The sequence below is a fragment of the Rutidosis leptorrhynchoides genome, chromosome 5, assembly GCF_046630445.1.
Source record: "Rutidosis leptorrhynchoides isolate AG116_Rl617_1_P2 chromosome 5, CSIRO_AGI_Rlap_v1, whole genome shotgun sequence".
NCBI lineage: Eukaryota > Viridiplantae > Streptophyta > Magnoliopsida > Asterales > Asteraceae > Rutidosis > Rutidosis leptorrhynchoides.
Window position 1 is genome coordinate 163,593,955 of NC_092337.1, and position 4,736 is coordinate 163,598,690.

The following is a 4,736-nucleotide window of genomic DNA, read 5'->3' on the forward strand; positions in this document are numbered from 1 at the left end:
CTTTAACAAACAAATGATATTTATATAAATATATTTAATACATATAACATAACAAAATTTAATATCTTTTATGTACAAAATGAATATATGAAATATATATATATATTTATAATAAAAAGGATATAACTAATATATATATATATATATATATATATATATATATATATATATATATATATATATATATATTTATTCGATTACAACTATGTATATTAATAAATATACAAAACGATATAGGTTCGTGAATCCAAGGCCAACCTTGCACTTGTTCAATGATGTTATATGTATTTTTACTACAAAATACATTAGGTGAGTTTCATTTGCTCCCTTTTACTCATTACATTTTTGGGCTGAGAATACATGCACTGTTTTAATAACTGTTTTACAATATTTATATGTGTGAGTTTCATTAATCCCTTTTTAAATGCTTTCGCAATATATATTTTGGGACTGAGAATACATGCGCTGCTTTTATAACTGTTTTACGAAATAGACACAAGTACTTAAAACTACATTCTATGGCTGTATTATTAAACCGAATATGCCCCTTTTTATTAAGTTTGGTAATCTAAGAATTAGGGAACAGACACCCTAATTGACGCGAACTCTAAAGATAGATCTATTGGGCCCAACAAGCCCCATCCAAAGTACCGGATGCTTTAGTACTTCGAAATTTATATCATGTTCGAAGGAGGATCCCGGAATGATGGGGATATTCTTATATGCATATTGTGAATGTCGGTTACCAGGTGTTCAATCCATATGAATGATATTTTTATCTCTATGCATGGGACGTAAGTTTATGAGAAATGGAAAAATATGAAATCTTGTGGTCTATTAAAATTATGAAATGATTATTTATGTTAAAATAATGAACTCACCAACCTTTTGGTTGACACTTGAAAGCATGTTTATTCTCAGGTATGAAAGAAATCTTCCGCTGTGCATTTGCTCATTTTAGAGTTATTACTTGGAGTCATTCATGACATATTTCAAAAGCCGTTGCATTCGGGTCGTTGAGTTCATCAAGATTATTGTTTAGTCAATTATAGTTTGATATATTATGAAATAGTATGCATGCCGTCAACTTTCGATGTAAATGAAAGTTTGTCTTTTAAAAACGAATGCAATGTTTGTAAAATGTATCATATAGAGGTCAAGTACCTCGCGATGTAATCAACTGTTGTGAATCGTTTATAATCGATATGGACTTCGTCTAGATGGATTAGGACGGGTCCTTTCAGCAGCAATCTACACAGCTACACCTACATATAACCAGAACAAGTTAAATGATTGAACAAATCAAGATTCTATTTTTCTTACCTGTTTTAACAATAAGATTGAGGGATGATGTTGAAAATATAAACTATAAGTTTTTATCAATATTATCTGGTATAAATTTTAACTTAACCTGGTTATGTTTCATGTTTGCTAGTATAAAGATACCTGTAATTTTTTGCTAGTTTCTAATTTTCTAGAGTTTTCGGCGCTATTTGTGGACAAAATGAAGTTTGGGGACTAGAGTTCAATGTCAGCTTATGGAAAATATAAATACCCATTTTATGGTTTCTTATCATTGATTCATTCATATTATTCAACCATTTGCTTTCTCGTTTCTCTCTCTCTCTCTCTCTCGTTTTATAATCTGTAACCCTAAATTAAGGTTTGTAAGTTCTTAAGTATCATCTTGATACTGTGTTATTTTGAGAGTAATCTCTGTTTTGTTTTTAAAGTAGTTAATTTATCTTATCTCTATATAGCGCAAGTTTCTAGCATTTTCATTGGTTAAGCGTTATGACCTAGAGGAGTAAGTGGAAATCATTTAGTTTATTACTTTTAAGAGATTAATTCGTGAGCTAAAATTTGTCTCGAAGTCCAATAACAAAATGGCCCATCTACATACTCAAGTCCACGAAGCCACCATCAATTTTGTATAAATATTTTATAAAATTGATGAAATTATTATTAAACTGAATTTTTTAGACGAATAATGAGATTAAAACACTACTAGAAAAATCATTTTTCCGGACAGGGCTTTCCGGACGACAAAAGTCGTCCGCAAAAAGACACAATTCGACAAAAATTTCCGCTTTATCGTTCGCTTTTTCCTGAATGGTTTGACCAGATTTTCCCGGACGACCCAATGTCGTCCAGAAAAAAAAATTCCACGAAATTCCACGAAAAAATGGCGGGCCAGTTTTCGTTTCCCTCCACGACCTTCCCAGACGACAAATCGTCCGGAAAAAGTCGTCCGGGAATGTTTTTTTACAAAAAGCTGAACCAGGTTCAAAAACAACCTAATCTCACTCTATCAAAAACAAATTACTCCCAAATCTAAGAAACTTCCGGCGATTTTGAGCATTTTCGAGCAATTGATAGCCATTACACACCAAATCCAACCTAATCTTACTCCTAAAACACTAACAAAGGTATGTTCTTGATTTATTTTTAAAAAATTAAAGTTTGGTGCTTTGAGTTATATCTATGAAATCCGAATTTTTTGGAGTATATTTTGAAGATTGTTGTGTGTGATTATGTTTAGGCTCATGAATTTCATGCTTAGTTTGTTAATTTGCATATGTATGTCAAAATTATGGGGTTAATTTCATGCTTAGTTTGTTAATTTCATGTTTAGTTATGTATGTTGAAAATTAATATTTTCTTAATTAATATAAACTGAAAATTAAGTTATGTTTAGTTATGCATGTTGATTATGTTTAGTTATGTATTTTTTTAATTAGAAAATTAAGTATATATTTAGTTAGTAAATTGATGGGTTTTGTGATGAAAGTTGTATGTTTAGTTAGTAAATTAGAAAATTAAGTATATATTTAGTTAGTAATAGTTGTATGTTTATGTTTATGCTTATTGTTTTATGAACATTGTATAAATATAAGTATAAGTATAAGTCTAAGTCTAAGTATAAGTATAAATGTTATTGTTTATGTTTATGTTTATGCTTATTGTTTTATGAACATTGTATAAGTATAAGTATAAGTATAAGTGTAAATGTTATTGTTTATGTTTCTGTTTATGTTTATGCTTATTGTTTTATGAACATTGTTAGGTTTAGTGGTTAATTTCGGAATAGTTGTACCTTAGTTTCGAAATTAATCAATCCTATAGAATACCCATCCAAGGTTAATTTATTAGAAATTAACTTTGGAAGGTCCCCTTTTTGGGACTGCTTTCTGTGTGTTTTGTCTCTTTTAGGATGTGGATGCGTATAACTTATTTACTAGTTACAAAAATTTTGGTACACATTTTCCCTTTACTCCTACAAATATGCGTTTAATACGACATATTTGGGGAGTTTAGGGGAAAGGCTGCCGAATTTTTGCTAACTATTAAATTAGTTGTGCGCATCCATAGTTGAGACAAAACATTCAGAAAGTGGGTTAGGTTGCCTTCCATAGTTGGACCACCCGACTTTGATTATACATATATTAAGGGTTTTTAATTTTAAAGTTTTTTGCTGTTTTAAACTTGATTTAATTAGGGAATATCTATGACGATTGATAAGAGGTGGACTACTATACGACATACATTTAATTCTGACTTTATTAGTGGTCTTAATGCAACAAGTCCGAGCTGCTATTAACAAGATAGCGGGGGATAGATGGAAAAACGCAAAAAGTGAACAACAAGGTTATTACAAAGACCTTGTAAACGAATTTTCTAATGATATGAATTTTGTTCGTTCCCACCCACCACCGGACGTTGAAGCCAATCTCTGGAATCCTTTTGTTGACTTGATGCTTAACGAAGAATACCAAAAGCGTTGTGAGCAAAATGCAAAAAACCGGTCTTGTGTCCAATACCACAGTTTGCATGGAAGCAAATCGATAATTAAACATTTGGTAAATTACTTGAACCTCCTTGTTTTTAATGTTTTACATAAATGATAAATTGTTAGAAAATATGTTATTTGATTTATATACATTTAAGTTATTTTGTGTGTGTTTGTAGAACGATAATAAGGTAAAGCACAGTCCGAAACCTTTCGGTCCTATCAAAAATTACAAGCTCTTGCACAAACCCAAGGACGGAACCACGTGGACTAACGCTTTCAAACCAAAACAGGATTACGTAAGTAATAAATTTTCATAGATTTTGGTGTACTACATATAAATATAAGTCAAATGGTATATATATATATATTATATATATATATATATATATATATATATATATTTATATTTATATATATACATATATATATAAAGTCCCGAAACGTGTATATATAAGTATATTCGTATATATATGTATATGTATATGTATATGTATATATATATACATATATATATATATACACACACACATATATATATATATATATATATAATATTAATATTTGTTTAACCTTGTAGAAAGAAATGAAGCGATTGCTAAATGAACAACCGGGAAGAGACGAGACCGATATCATGGATGAAGTTTTGGGTGAGCGAACCGGACACCAACGCGGAGTGGGGCCAAAGTTACCAAAGTCGGCAAGTGATTCCGCATCTTCATCTTCTACCGGTCGGAGCCACCAACCACCAATGGAACCATACTACACGGCAAGTCAAATTGAACAAATCTTTCGTTTTAATAATCTCCAAGTCCCTCCCGATATTCAACCAAATTTTGGGTATCCTACCGGTACTTCCAATTCCAATACTCCGCGCCCGAGTCGTAACAATGATGATGATTTGTATGACGATCCATTTGCCGGTTTGTAATTTGTTTGGTGTGTT

General features: G+C 30.8%; 1 long non-coding RNA gene across 1 annotated transcript; it reads left to right on the forward strand.

The window, feature by feature from the left end:
• Positions 1 to 3,752: 3,752 nt before the first annotated feature.
• Positions 3,753 to 4,474, forward strand: LOC139847996 (uncharacterized). The gene is made up of 3 exons (XR_011759775.1): positions 3,753 to 3,860; positions 3,970 to 4,089; positions 4,371 to 4,474. It is a non-coding gene; the product is annotated as an uncharacterized lncRNA (long non-coding RNA).
• The last annotated feature ends 262 nt before the right edge of the window (positions 4,475 to 4,736 follow it).